Source organism: Cibotium barometz, chromosome 39, assembly GCF_041138505.1.
Source record: "Cibotium barometz isolate CiBa-2024 chromosome 39, ASM4113850v1, whole genome shotgun sequence".
NCBI classification, from domain to species: Eukaryota; Viridiplantae; Streptophyta; class Polypodiopsida; order Cyatheales; family Cibotiaceae; genus Cibotium; species Cibotium barometz.
In genome coordinates this window covers 25,193,902-25,210,618 of record NC_141084.1, presented here as the reverse complement: position 1 = coordinate 25,210,618, position 16,717 = coordinate 25,193,902, and positions in this window count along the sequence as shown.

Here is a 16,717-nt window from a genome sequence, read left to right as displayed (position 1 = left end):
GAATTTTAATATTTTTGGATAGAAAATTATCTCATCTTATTAAAATAAGTTCTCCTGAAACAGAAATTAAAAAAGAACTTTCCAATGTGCAATTGGAATTAATTAGAAATGGGTATAAAGGACCTTAGCCTAAGGGTCTAGATTTTCAGAAATTTTTGGATTATGGTCCAATTAAGGTTCTATGGGCCAATAGCATCAATCCATGTGTAGGGAGGAGATAAATCCAATTTGTAAAGAAGATACCCAAAAAAATGAGTAAATGCTCACATAAGATGAAGAGTTAAAAATGTACAATGTTTATTAGTAAAAAACTATGAGCAATATTAAAAATATGAGATATGTAAGGAAGGGGGGTTCTTTAAAAGAGGTGCATATTTCACATAAGATGAAGAGTTGAAAATGTACAAGGTTTATTAGTAAAAAACTATGAGCAATATTAAAAATATGACATATGTAAGGAAGGGGAGTTCTTTAAAGGAGGTGCATATTTCACATAAGATGAAGAGTTGAAAATGTACAAGGTTTATTAGTAAAAAAACTATGAACAATATTAAAAATATGACATATGTAAGGAAGGGGAGTTCTTTAAAGGAGGTGCATATTTCACATAAGTGAGTTGAAAATGTACAAGGTTTATTAGTAAAAAAAACTATGAGCAATATTAAAAATATGACATATGTAAGGAAGGGGAGTTCTTTAAAGGAGGTGCATATTTCACATGCTTGAATGAGTTTTAAACTCATAAAAATTGAGATATTTCATCTCTCCTCTCTCCTAATTCAAGTCTAGTTCCAAAAAGTTAGATCTTATTCTTGTCTTGAATCTTACTCTCTTTGAGACTTTTCTTGGTGGTTAATCTTTATTCGTGCATCTTGCGAAATTATCCCAAGTTGCGAGATGAGGACATCTCGCATTTTTTAAGTGGGGTAGAATGTAAGATTCCTCCCCCAACCCTCTTTTGATGTCTAGTATCTTCCCCTGTAATCAATCCCTCTTCAGAAATATAAAGACCTTGTTTCTAACTGTTTTAACCTAGAGAGAGAAAATATCTTAGAGAGAGAATATTCAGATTTTTAATATTTTTGGATAGAAAATTATCTCATCTTATTAAAATAAGTTCCCCTGAAACAGAAATTCAAAAAGAACTTTCCAATATGCAATTAGAATTTATTAGAAATGGGTATAAAGGACCTTAGCCTAAGGGTCTAGATTTTCAGAAATTTTTGGATTATGGTCCAATTAAGGTTCCTATGGGTCACTAGCATCAATCCATGTGTAGGGAGGAGATAAATCCAATTTGTAAAAGAAGATACCCAAAAATGAGTAAATGCTCACATAAGATGAAGAGTTGAAAATGTATAACGTTTATTAGTAAAAAACTATGAGCAATATTAAAAATATGAGATATTTTGGGTATCCAAAAATGAGTAAATGCTCACATAAGATGAAGAGTTGAAAATGTACAAGGTTTATTAGTAAAAAACTATGAGCAATATTAAAAATATGAGATATTTTAGGTATCCAAAAATGAGTAAATGCTCACATAAGATGAAGAGTAAATAATATACAAGGTTTATTAGTAAAAAACTATGAGCAATATTAAAAATATGAGATATTTTGGGTATAATGATTCCATTTTGACACATATGTAAGGAAGGGGAGTTCTTTAAAGGAGGTGCATATTTCACATAAGATGAAGAGTTGAAAATGTACAAGGTTTATTAGTAAAAAAACTATGAGCAATATGAAAAATATGAAATATTTTAGGTATAATGATTCCATTTTGACACATATGTAAGGAAGGGGAGTTCTTTAAAGGAGGTGCATATTTCACATGCTTGAATGAGTTTTAAACTCATAAAAATTGAGATATTTTATCTCTCCTCTCCCTCATTCAAGTCTAGTTCCAAAAAGTTAGCTTAACTGACTAACTTGGAAAATTCTAGAATCAGATTGTTGGTTAGGAGCTCAATTTTTCCTATAAATAGAAGCCTCCCCTTGTTGAAAAAAATATAGTGTTTATGCATCGTTACTCTACTCCACCTAAGCCAAGAACTGTGAATTCATTAATAATTCACTAGTTTTTGGAGCTTCCCTCTTTCTTCAATCCCCATTAGTGGCTCCATCAACATACTTAACCAATTGATTGGTTGGGGGCCTCTACCGTGAACAAAGAATCAAGCAAATTGTAAGGTAATTAGTGAATTTTGATCATTTTCTATAATTTCTCAATGTTTCTCTCTTCTCAACCCCTCTCAAGCTTGAGAAGCTTAATTGGAATGGTTTTTGAATGCTATTCAAGTTAATTGATGAATGTTAGTGAAGAGTTACATAATTTGATGAATGCTATTGAAGTTAATTGATTAATGATAGTTAAGAATTACATAAATTTTCATTTATGCTTAATTCTAATGGTTTTTATGTAATTTCTCTCTCTCACTCAAGAAATGGTCATACTCATGACCCATTCTCAATCCAAATGAAGCTTTTCATAAAGCTTTTCCTTAATCCAAGATTAAGCTATGCTTGAGGCTAAATTAATGGCTTTTTTCTATGCTTTTAGTTTATGTATATTGATGATTCAATCCATTATGGATTGATGATCCAATTAGAGACCATTCTAATTATTTCCTTAATGATAAGCTTTATCCCTTAGAAAAATTGAGATTTATCAGTCATAGCAGCGGAGCTATGGCAAAATTTTTATAAAAATTACGCATAAAATAATTTCATTCAAAGCATAAAAAGAGGACTTCCTATCATATTCTAGGAATTATCATCCTAGATTAATTGAAAGAATTTCATTGTAATCATGGAGAAATCAAATTTTTATATTATGCATAAAGGATAAGTTTTTATATCAAAAGTGTTACTTTTATCATTTTTATTTTCATGCATAGAAGTATGCATAATGGATAAATTTTTATATAAAAAGTGTTACTTTTATCATTTTTATTTTCATGCATAGAGGTATGCATAAAAGATTAATATTTTAACATAAAAGTGTTACTTTTACCACAATTGAATTTCATGCATAGAGGTATGCATAAAAGTTGATTATTTTATTATAAAAGTGTTACTTATATCACAATTGAATTTCATGCATAGAAGTATGCATAAGAGTTGATTATTTTATTATAAAAGTGTTACTTTTATCATATTTGGATTTCATGCATAGAAGTATGCATATAAAAGATATTCTTTTTATACTAAAAGTGTGATTTTCATCATAAAGAGATTTTATGCATAACTTAGATGCATAAGAGAAATTCTTTTATTCTAAAAGTGTAATTCCTACCAAATTGAATTTATGCATAGGAAGATGCATAAAAGATTGATTCAAAAGTGTCATTCTCATCTAAATTGAATTCATGCATAGGAAGATGCATAAAAGATTAAATTTTAATTCAAAAGTGTCATTTTCATTTAAAATGAATTTATGCATAGGAAGATGCATAAAAGATTGATTTTTACTTCGAAAGTATTAATCTCCTTAAATGGAATTTATGCATAAATAAATGTGTAAAGAAATCTTATATCAAATATAAGAATTCTCTTGTATTCTATAAATAGAAATGAGATGTGATAGGATGTGATAAGAGGTGTATAAGATGTGATAAGAGGTGATAAGATGCTTATGGAATAAGTGATTATATTGCCAAGTATTATGGGCTAGGGATTAGGAAACGGCCCCTGAGTGGACAGGTGGTGAGCGTCCTAGTTGCCAATGATGCCATAGATACTCTGATGAAGGAATGATGGAAAAATTAAGAATCAACTGGATAAATTGGAAGATGGTGATCAGTGATACTATGGTTTTATTAAAAGGATTGTTTTAAACTGGTTGAATCTGTGAAAAGGCAATTTCATATTGGGTGTGTGAGTGGTGTGACTAGTTTTATTTTGCCTGAACATCCAGCTAGGGGGCCTTGGAACTCTTTTCCTTGGTACCCAGGACAAAACCTAACCAAATTATTAATTGGATCCCATCACTACAGTGGTTGGGCTGTTGGCTAGAATGTGGATGTGGATGTATGTATGTATGTGGATGTAGATGTGGATGTATAGATGTGAATGGGAATGTGGATGTGGATGTATGTGAATGTGGATGTAGATGTGAATGTATAGATGTGAATGTGGAATGTGGATGTGGATGGATGTATGTATGTGGATGTAGATGTGGATGTATAGATGTGAATGAAAATGTGAATGTGGATGTATGTATATATGTGGATGTGGATGTATGAATGAGGACGTGATAGTGGATGTATGCATGTGGGTGTGGATGTATGGATGTGGATATGGATGTGTATGTATGAATGTGGATACGGGATGTGGATGTATAAATGAGGATGTGAAAATGGAGGTAAGCATGTAGATGTGGATGTATGGATGTGAATGTGGATGTGGATGTGGATGTATGGATGTGAATATATGATATGTGATGTGAAGGAATCTGAAGTGAAGAGATGGAAAATGATGTGATTGGTTGAGTACATATATAAATGGAATGTGGAATAAGTAATGTGGATTAATGGGGGATAATGTGGAAAAATGAGAGTTAATATAGAAACTGTATTTGTAAATTATTGTAAATGCTGTTTGTAAATGGCTGTTTTATGTCAAGAATGCTGGGGAAGCATTTTGACCGTCTTGTGATTAAGGTCGTGGAGACCTAACTGTTAAAGTTGCAACTGCTGTGACGGAGAGTCAATGGAGGACGTCTCGCGTAGCAAGGTCGACCGAGGTCTTGACCAGCCTCGGTTCGATTAAAAATGGTGAGCTTCCGGTACGGTGGATGAGGGACCAAGGAAGCGGCCTATGAGTAAAGCGCTAGGTCACCTGCGAAGGATCCTAGAGGGTGCTGACCATACGGTGCTCGGGCTCTGGGTCGCCTAGGATACCCACACGTGCATCGAGGAAGATATTGGAACAAGGAGTAAGAGTTGTTTTGTGAAACCGGGCATGGATCTGGTTGATTGACCTTGCTGGTCTTCAATGGATGAGTCCATGGCTCTTTATATGGATCTGTTGGTTGATCTTGCTGATCTTCAACGAGAGTCCATCTTGATTTTTTAAGTGATTATATTGCCGAGTATTATGGGCTAGGAACTATTGAAAAGGCCCCTGTGTGGACAGGTGGTGAGCGTTCTAGTTGCCAATGATGCCATAGATACTCTGATGAAGGAATGATGGGAAATTATGAATCAACCGGATAAATTGAAAGATTGTGATCAGTCGTACTATGGTTTCATTAAAGGATTGTTTTAAAGTTAGCTGATGCTAAGAAAAAGGCAATTTCATATTGGGTGTGTAAGTGGTATGGCTAGTTTTATGTTTGCATGAACTTCCGGCTAGGGGGCCTTGGAACTCTTTTCCTTGGTACCCGGGACAAAACCTAACCAAATTCCAAATTGGATCCCATCACTACAGTGGTTGGGCGGTTGGCTAACCCATGGGATCGGTCGGATGGGGTTAGGCTGGACTGATGGATCCGTAGATCGAGACTCAATTTCTGTTATTACGATAGATAAAGTAAATCCCGGATAGTAATTGTTCTATGGATAGGAATCAACGGCTGTGCCTCTTGATGGGGAAAAAAGCGTTGATCCCAATGATCCAAGTGCAAGTTTCTTGATCCGACGGAGTATCTTTATAGGTGCAGTCGGATCAGTGTGATCAGTAATGATCTTGACTACGTTAGAGTACAAAGTTATCTTGGTGGAATTTCCCGTGCTTTCCGGGTAAGGGAAGTTTTTTTCCGGGATCGGTTTTGGAAAAACCGACGGATTAGTCTCTTGTCCGGATATCCGTGGACGAGGCCCCGAGTGTGGGTCCCTGCCCCGCGCATGAAGTGCTACTTCCGCTGCTAGTACCCCAAATCCGTCGCATGGTGGGGACAGGGATCTCACACCAGACTCAAACCTTGAATCAGACTATGACCAAGACATAACTCCTTCGTTAAGAAAAGACGATGTGACTAGTTCACAAAAATTCACTCAAATCACCCCCACCGAATCTGAAATCAAGTTAAGACCCTTTGATTCGGATCTGAGAATCAGGGTTACAGAATTCATGAAATTCTGTTGGAATTTAGACTTGTGATTTAGAAGTATTGGGATACGGATTTAGGATATATACTCATTATATTCAAAAGAAAATAAAAAATAAAAACTTGCATAGAAACCCAGTTTTCTTAAAGGATTGTCTTATGCCAAAATGCTGGAGGGACCATTTGGTATATGTGTTTTTCTAAGGGAAGTTCGGTTGTCTCACAGCTAGTGGGGAGTGTTCAAAGGACGGCTCACGCGGAAAAAACCTACCCTGGTCTTGACCAGCCTTGGTATGGTGAAAAATGGTGTGCTTCCAGTACGATGGGCGAGGGTCAACGAGGCAGTCCCTGAGTGAAGTGCCAAGACACCTAAGGAGGATCCTAGAGGGTTCTGACCAACAAGCGATGCATGGGCCACCAGCTTAGTCTCGTGCCTAGACATTCGAGGGTGAGGCCCTGAGTGGGAAACCCTGCTTGGCGTATGAGGGAGCTGCTTTTGCTGCCAGCTACCGAGGATCCGGTGTGCGGAGGGGGCAGTGGGATCTCACAGTGGGAAACCCTGCTCGGCGTATGAGGGAGTTGCTTTTGCTGCCAGCTACCGGCGGGGATCCGGTGTGCGGAGGGGGCAGTGGGATCTCACAGTTGGTATCAGAGCGATATCAGAGCGCTGTTGTAAATTTACGTAACAACAACAGAAATTGCTTAAAATTTTAAAGTAAATCTGGGAAATAAGTTTTCGCTTGTTAATATTATGTTGAATGAACTTCAAAAATTAAAAACTCATAAATTGAATTGGAAATTTATAGATGCATACCGCGAATCTATCTGGCATTCCTGAACTCTCCCAGAGTCAAGATATGATAGCCTTTGCATTCGAGCACCTCATCAACTCTGCTACGACCCAAGTAAGCAGAGTGAGACTCGCACATCATTTTGAGTCTTTACTTTCCTGATCGTGTAGAGGGACGTTAGTATATATGTGGTTCTTTGGAGGAGGAGGATGTATTAATATCAGTACCAATCAGCGTCGTCAGAGGCTCAGGCAAAATATTTCCTTAGCTATGATTCTGATAAGGCTAGGGTTTGTTCAGCATGTACAACTCTTTAATCATTCACCCAGGAACTTCAGAATGTCATGCCGAGTTTTTAGGCTTCTTAGCCACTTTATCCCTAGAAGTAGAATTACAGCACCTCTTTCTGTAATGAATCGTGTGTACCATGGCATGTCTCCTTCGCATTTTCGCTTCTTTATGCATACGCGATTGAGGCAGTGACTTTGGAGCCGTGATGCTCTATGTATATATCGAAAACTTTTGATAATAAATGAGGTTTTGCAAAAAAAAAATCCAAATTGCTTTCATGATTGTGAATTTGGTTAATCTTGTTCAAGAAGTATGATGAAATAATTATCTGTTTAAAGATAAATATCAAAAATTAAATAATCATAAATCTATTGTCAAAGTTAAGCTGACAAAAATCTCGTTTTGTCAGAGTCATGAGGCGCACGGCCCGTGCAAGGCAACCGGATCCTCTAACCAATGAGACGAAGAGTTAGATCCGGATGTTCGAAAAGCACTGTGCACAGATCCCAACCTGGTCCCTTCAAGGGTGAAGGGGAGCACTTAGGTGAAGTAGTGGAAAAGTGGATTGAGGCTCGACCGGAATACCCAGACCTGGACCGATCTTAAAGCTTACCTCAAAAAGAGGTTTTGTCCCCTACGGGCTTCCTTGAAACTAAAATGAATGAGTTCTTGGAACTAAAGCAGGATAGCCGGACAATTGAAGAGGACCATCAAGCTTTTGCCCTTCTCCTCAAATATTCTCCACAATTGGATGAAGAGTAGCTGATGGCCAGGTTCATTCAAGGAATGAACGAGCCATTGGACACCTTAGTAAAGAATGCCAAACCTGTCTCAATGGCCGAAGCAGTAAGAATGGCAAAGGACTTTGCCAAAGTCTTTGTAGTTAACGAGCCATTGGACACCTTAGTAAAGAATGCCAAACCTGTCTCAATGGCCGAAGCAGTAAGAATGGCAAAGGACTTTGCCAAAGTCTTTGTAGTTAAGGTCCCGCAAAAGCCTGCACCCTCTAATTTTAAAAGATTCCAAACCCGGGGAAGTCCTTCAAACTTTCCACCCCCAAATAGGCAGCAAGGCCCAATTCAGAATCAGAATGCAAGAAGATTCAGAAGTGAAGGAAGACCATTCCCCAGAACACTTTCTCAGGAGCCCCACCTCTTTCAAGGATTCAGAGTGACGAGCTCAAAAGTGAGAACCGGTGTTTTGGATGCCAGGGTTTTGGTCACCAGCTGCTGCTGCTGAAGACTGCCTGACTCTTGCCATGTCAAGGGGACAGGGAAGTCAAGGACCCAGAGTGCACAGACCAATCCCAGATGAGGGTCCCCATCTTGCCCAAATTAGGGAAATCCCAAGAGAACTCCAACTCAGCCATCTGCCTCTGTCCAGAGTAGCCTCAAAAATCCTTCCCAGAACTGGGGCAACCAAAGAGAAAGAGTTCTGCCTCAGACTGTAGTAGCCAGAGCAGTCACAATAGCAGAAGTAGTGGAAGAGGAAAGATTATAGATTTATGCAGCAATTGAAAACCAAGGGCCAAACCGTTAATTCTCAGTCATCCATACTCTACCTGAGTATCAGGGTAAGCCTTTTAAGCTTTTGATTGTTTTAGGCAGTACTCATTCTTTCATTTCCCTACTAGGATGCTTGCGTAAGCTAGTCTTAGAACAGAAATCAGGGAAACCTATGCAAGTTGAATTGGCCAGTGGGAAGATTCTTTTCACTCACCTTGAGACAGATTGTATTCAGTTCAATCTAGATGGGAATTTAAGTGACTGTTAGTTCAGAGTTATACCTTTGGGAGTTTTCGAGGGGATCCTTGGAATGGATTGACTCCACAAAAATCAAGCTGACATTCACTGTCATAATGGAACCATTTCCTTCCGTGACCTTCACGGAAATAAAGTTCAAGGAACTGTAATTTCAGGATCCCCAAGTTTGCAACTAGTAAAAGCTTCTAAGTTACTAAAAGGACTTAGAAAGAAGCAGCTCATTTATGTTGTCAAAATGAATCCAGTATACTCAAAGTTAAAAGCTAAAGAGGCTGAATGGTTAAGTGATTATGATGATTTATTCCCAGTAGAATTAACTGAGATGCCTCCGATTCCGAGAAGTAGATCATGAGATAGAATTGACCCCCAAAGCTCAGCCAGTAGCCCTGCACACGTACAAAATGCCAGTTCTTGAAGAGCTATTAGAACAAGGGTTTGTAAGACCCAGTGTGCACCAGTTCTCTTTCAGAAAAAGAAAGATGGAATGCTAAGACTCTGTGTGGACTATAGAGGTCTCAATCAACTGATAGTATCCCCAGAATTGATGAGCTTCTGGACAGGCTAAGTGGAGCCCAGATCTTCACAAAGATAGATCTCAAATCAGGGTATTATCAGATCAGGATTAATGAGCAAGATATCCCGAAGATAGCCATCAATACTCGGTATGGGCATTATGAATTCACTGTCATGCCGTTTGGATTGACAAATGCCCCAGCTACATTCAATCGCCTAATGCAAGACATTCTCAGAGAATACTTGGATGATTTTGTTCTTGTTTTCTTTGATGATATTCTGATTTACCCAAAGAATGCAGCTGACCATGAAGCTCATGTCAGAAAAGTTCTTGAGATTCTAAGAAAGCACCAACTCTTTACAAAAAAAGAGCAAATGCACTTTCTCTACCGACCATGTTGAATACTTGGGCTTTCTGGTATCCAAAGATGGAATTTCTCCAGATTATAATGCATGGCACTTGCTTCAACTTACCCTTCCATTGAGATTGATTGTATTGTTTTTTTCTTTCAAATAAAGGGCACTCCACATTGCAACAACACAAGTGACCACCATAGACACTTCTTCAAACAACACATGTGAATTATTCTTTCATGCAAGTCCTGTACTCCACCCAAATATGGTTGTCGTATCTTTGCTCCATACTGGCCATTGGTTTGCCATTTGGTGATATTGGTAATTCAAAAACCACATTACTATCATAAAGTTTTGGAAGTTCCTCAACTTGCTTTATTTCATCAGCACGGCAACCAGTAGTAAGGAATCATTCAACAATGGAAACCTTCTAACAAGAGGATGCTATGAACTTTGTCTTCCAGGGGATGGCACATCAAAGGTTTGGTAAGACTTAGCAGAGTGTTAATCAAGGGCATCCCAAGGGGTTCATCTTCATGCTTCAAATCTAGGCAAATAACGTGCTTGCTAGATTCTCCATAACCAAACTTAGGTAAAGCAAGGCCTTCAAAGGTAGGCATGTAGTATATGTGAGAAGAAACTGATGCATTATTCAAGGTGGAGATTTTGTACTCTCTTGACACAAAAGGGCATGATAGCTTGAATGCATAAACACCACTCGTTAGTTGTGTAAGATTTCTCTCTCCACCTTTTGAGGTGTAAAGGTGTAAGAACCTCCCCTTCTGTTCTTGTAATTATTCCCCTCTCTGAAATAGAAGAAAGATCTTGTTTTACCCTGTTTTAGCCTAGAGAGAGAAAATGTCTAGAGAGAGATAATCTAAAATTAAGATATCTTTGGATATAAAAATCCTCTAAGTGTCTAAAATGAATTCCCCTGAAACAGAAGTTCAAAATGAACTTTTTAATGTGCATTAGGAATTAATTGAAAATGGTATAAGGGACCTTAGCCTAAGGGTCTACATTTTCAAAAAAATTTAGATTATGGTTCAATTAAGGTTCCAATGGGCCAATTGGATTAATCCAAGTGTTGGGGTGAGATAAATCCAAAGAATAAAATAAAATACCCAAAAATGAGTAAATACTCACATAAGATGAAGAGTTGACTGAGTACAAGGTTCATTAGTTAAAAATTATGAGATATTACTAAAAAAATGATATATTTTAGAATAATGATGCATTTTTGACACCTTGGTAAGGAAAGGGGTACTCTTAGGTAGGCACCTCTTTCACATGTGTGGAAGGATTTTTAATTCAAAGACATTGTGATATTTTTATCTCTCCTCTCTCTCCTAGATCAAACCAAATAAAAAAGGGAGCCAAACTGGTATAAATCTTGTCCAAATTGAGTCAAACTGAACTTGGAAAATTCTAGAACCCAGTTGGACTTGGCTAGTGGCCTCCCTCACCGATAAATAGACCCTTAGTCATTTGTAAAAAAATATTGGAGCTATACCATGCCAGTATTATATTAAAATAATCATATTTTATATTATCTCTTAAATTTTCCTCTCTTAGGAGCTTGGAGCTCTCTCTCTCTCTCTCTCTCTACAAAAACTCTTGGAGTTGCTCTTCTTCTCTTGGTGGACCAATTGATTGGTCGGGGGCCTCATTGCACAATTAGAAAATCAAGCCAAACTTAAAGGTAAGATCGATTTTTTATGGTTTTCTCCAATTTTCTCTATAACTTTCTTGTTCTCAACCCCTCTCAAGCTTGAGAAGATTTCAAAATGATTGTTTTAATTCAAATCAAGCTTTCCATAAGTTTTTTAATATTTAATTAGCATTAAGTTAACCTTTATGCTTAAATTGTAATGCTTTCTTTAAGTAAATCTCTCTCTCTAAAAGAATAGCCATCTTTATGGCTAGATCCCTTGGAAAAAGGATGCTTCTCAATGATAGTCTCTTAATTCAAAGCTAAAATCTAGGCTTGATAAGCTAGAGATTAAGAAAATGATATTTTCATGATTTTGTACTATTAAAATAATGATAAATTCTTTTAGATTATTTATGAGTAGTTAAAAACTACTTTAATTCATTCTAAATGAGAAATGGATTATCCTAACAATTTAGGAAAAGAGGAATGTTGAAATTAGCTTAATCTAGTGGGATAATCATAGTTATATTTAATTTTATGGTTACAATTATGATTTAAATTCATAGTTTGATTTTAAGCATAAAAGAGGAACTAGTATCATATTTTCATTACAAGCTTTTATTCTTTAGAAAAAAAATGAGAATTATTAGTAATAGCAACAGCGAAGCTATGGTAAAATTTTTAAAAAATAATACATATCTTATTTTTATGCATAATGCTAAAAGAGGACTTCCTACCATATTCTAGGATTGGACATCCTATGCAAAAAGATTGATTTTCATCATATTCATGAGAAATAAATTTTTGTAATTATGCATAATTAATTGACTATGAGAGAAAAGAGTAAATTTCTCATGATATTTGAGATCCAAGTAATTAAATGGTAAAAGAGGAATTTTTGGCATAATTCAAATTATGAGTATTTATCAAAAGTAAAATTTTGAGCATTATTAATTTTATTGGAAAATATGGGCAGAATTGATTTTTGTAAATCCCATGAATCTTTTACTCAAAAAGAAGAATATTGAATATATTTTACTATAGTGGTTGGGCGGTTGGCTAACCCATGGGATTGGATGGAGTTAGGCTGGACTAATGGACCCCTAAAATGAGACTCAATTTTGTTAAATTATATAGTTGAAGTAAATCCTCGATACCCTTGTTCTATGGAAAAGAATCAACAGCTATGCCTTTTGATGAGGAAAAATGTGTTGGACTCTATGATCTAAGTGCAAGTCTCTTCCTTGATTTGACCATGAGACTTACGGGTTGGTTGGATCAATTTGGTTAGTGAAGACCTTGACTACGTTAAAATAAAATATCCCGGAGGAATCGCATATGTCTGCTGGGCGAGGGAAGTTTTTTCAAGTTTGGTTTTGGAAGAACCGAGGGATTAGTCTCTTGTCCAAATATCCGTGGGCAAGGCCCCGAGAGTGAGAGGCTATGCCTTGCGCAAGAAGTGCTACTTCCGTTGCTAGCACCCCAAAATTCATTGCGCGGAGGGGGCATGGATCTTTCAAGTTGAATCTTCTCTACATAGGTGATGGGGCCAAGATTCTAGTAGCTTATAGATAATTATCTTGGCCCTACAAAGAAATATTCTTGAAGTAGCCTATTCTTGAGGCATCAAGTGCATAAGGCATAGGAGGGCATCAAGCGCATCTGGCATCAAGTGCATAGCATTGGGCATCAAGCTCATGAGTGTATAGAGCATCAAGTGCATAGCATTGGGCACCTACAAATCTACAAATCTTCATTTTTGTAAAGTACGACGTGCAAATATGCCAAAATCACTAAGCCCAAGTACTCTTCAATCTTCATTTTCTTTAATCTTTGTTTTCTTCCAACTCTTGAAATGCTTGGGTTGTGTGTGGCTCTATAAGCGGGTTTCTTTGCTGTCTATGTCTCTAAGCATTTCTAAACACTTGGGCTACCATGGTGGCCCTTAGACTTAGTGTTTGCGCTTGGATTAACAGTGCTTAAGCATGGGAAACCTCATGAGCTTGGGCATCAAGCTCATTGAGCATCAAGTGCATAACAATGGGCATCAAGTGCACAAGGCATCAAGTGCATAACAATGGGCATCAAGCGCACAAGGCATCAAGCGCATAGGGCATCAACATCATGAGTGCATAGGACATCAAGTGCATATCATTGTGCACCTACAAATCTACAAATATTCCATTTTGCAAACTATGACCTACAAATCTACCAAAATTGGTAACCCCAAGTGCTCATGAGTGCATAGCATAGGGCATCAAGTGCATAGCATTGGGCCCCTGCAAATCTGCAAATCTTCATTTTTTCAAACTATGACCTACAAACCTGCCAAAATTGGTAAGCCCAAGCGCTCTTCAATCTTCATTTTCTTCAATCTTTGTTTTCTTCTGGCTCTTAAAATGCTTGGGATGTGTGCGGTGGTAAGCGGGTTTCTTCACTGTGTGCGGCTATAAGTGTTTGCAAAAGAAACGATTGGGCTACCGTGGTGGCTCAAAGTTCTTAGGCCCTGTGCACTTGGGCTACCATGGTTGCCCTTAGCCCAAGCACCACATGCTTGGGCTAACATGGTGGACCTTAGCCCAAGCACCCCAATGCTTGGGATAACAGTGCTTAGGCATGGGCAACCACATGAGCTTGGGCATCAAGTGCATCGGGCATCTTGAAAGTGCATAGGGCATAGGGCATCAAGCGCGTCGAGCATCAAGTTCATAGCATTGGGCATCAAGCGCACAAGGCATCAACCTCATAAGTGCATAGGGCATCAAGTGCATAGCATTGGGCACTTGCAAATCTTCATTTTTACAAACTACGACCTACAAATCTGCCAAAATCGGTAAGTCCAAGATCTTCTCAATCTTTATTTTATTTCGGCTCCTCTTTAAATCCTTGCGTTGTTGTGTGCGGCTGTAAGTGGGTTTCTTCACTATGTGTGGCTGTAAGCGGGTTTCTTCACTATGTGCGACTGTAAGCGTTTGCAAGAAATGTTTGGGCTACCATGGTGGCACAGAGCGCTTGGGCCCTATGTGCTTGGGCTACCATGGTGGCTCTTAGCCCAAGCACCGACACTTGGTCTAATAGCACTTGGTGATGGGCAACCTCATGATCTTGGGCATCAACAAGCGCATCGAGCATCAAGTGCATAGGGCATAGGGCATCTTGGGCATCAAGCGCATTGGGCATCAACAAGTGCATGGTCATCAACAAGTGCATGGTCATCAACCTCATAAGTGCATAGGGCATCAAGTGCATAGCATTGAGCCCTTGCTATCAGCCTATATGCCCAAGCACTGACGCTTGGGCATATATTGCCTTAGTATAGCGCTTGGGCTAGCTATGTTTGGGCATAAGGTGTCGTTGCCCCATAGGCTACCATCAAAATGGATGAAGCGTCAATTGGAGCAAGTCGGGGGGGGTGACCAAGGACTCCACAATAAGGCTTTGACCCCACAATCACTTGGCTACAATTTAGGGTAGACTAATTATTGATATCTAAGGGAATGGTGTGCCATGAGCTTGGGAAATAATCCCTTGGGCTCTCAACCATGATGGCCAAAGCCCAAGTGTCGACACTTGGGCTAACATGGCTTTAGTGCGCATAGGGCATCAAGCTGCCCTATTATGGCCTTCAAGTTGCAATCATGCCTCTCAAGATGCAACCATGATGGCCTAAACCAAGGCATTGACCATGATATCCCTCAAAGGAGCAACCATGATGGCCCAAGCCCAAACGCTGACACTTGGGCTAACACCACAACGATGGAGGTATGTATATATTCACTTCCTTTTGTAAAACTTTTTCATAAGTATTTCTATAATATATTTACAACATAAGAACCTAATTAATAAACCATAGATTCAACATTAAGATTAGTTCAAATTCAGTAAATTAAATAAAATTTTAAGATAAAGAAATTTGTGTCAGGATTTAAGTTTTAGAGGGAACTAGCCAAACTTCTATTCTAAAGGAGTGATATGTGGAATTAATTTGGATGTATTTTGAAGGAGTGATAATATGTGGAATTAATCTGGTGGTATGGGACATCAGATTCGTTTCATATACTTATTCCAGACACATTTATGTCTTCTATCTTTTACCATCCTAGGTGTGTATGTGGAATGTGCCTATGTGGTATGGGACACTTAGACTCATTTCACATACATTCATTTGATTGGTTCATTGCATATACATTATGTGTTGATCTAGTCTTCCACACTAGTCATGAAGCCATCCTCTCATGGATTTACGCAACTGAGGACAGTTGCAAACCCAGCAAGAGAAAATGATATGAGAATTAACTCTTGTTTACTGGGAATTATATTTCTTATTTTATCGGGGATGCCCGTGTGTGTCGTTCCTGTTGGTACATGTATTTTGATTTTATGGCTGCTTATATCTCATGAAAACATTGGGATTAATTGATGTGTTCAATTAATTATTTGACTAACATGGATTGTGTCTATGAGTATAGGTACCCACACCATACAAGGGTACCGATTGAGTTGTCGTAGGGCATGAGATGTGTGAGGGTACCGATTGAGGTGTTTTATAGATGGTGGATTGAGCAATGGCATGAAGATAAAGATCATTTTGTTAATCATGTATTAGAATTTTATGGCATCTATAGCCTTTCATGTTGCTAGGCTATTTTGTGTACATATGATTTGTGATTTGATGATGAGTGCGAGGGTCACCAATTTAGGTGTCACTGCATGAGTTTTGTTATTGCGTTCCATGTTCACCCGAGCCTCTGACCCATGCCCATGTGCCTCTAAGCCATGCTCAGACAATGAACCTCTGAGTTTGTTTGTGGTATTCCATGTCCATAAGAACCTATGAGCCATGCCTAATTAGCCTCTGAGCTATGTTTGGACCTCTAAGTTTATATTGCAATTTATGACATCAATAGCTACAAGCATGATGTTGTTGTTGTAGCACTTTCTTCTACACACAACTGAGAACAGTTTGTTTCCTCAAACGGTAGGACTGTTACAGGTATATATTTTATCATGTTTTTTATGCTTAATAATCATAGAAAAATATGCTTGATTTGATGTGAGTAGAAATCAGCTTACTGGAATGTGCACAAGGTTATTAAATGTGCGAATGTGCATAAGGTTATTAAATGTGCAAATGTGCATGAGATTATTATGTGTGCGAGTGTGCACAAAGTTATTTCATGTGTAAAGACCTATTAGCATTTATATATTTGGACAAAGGTTTTGATATGTACAAACCGTAGGAACTTTGATATGGTTAATAATATGTAAAGCAAAACGCAAAAGTAGAAAAAGCAAGCCC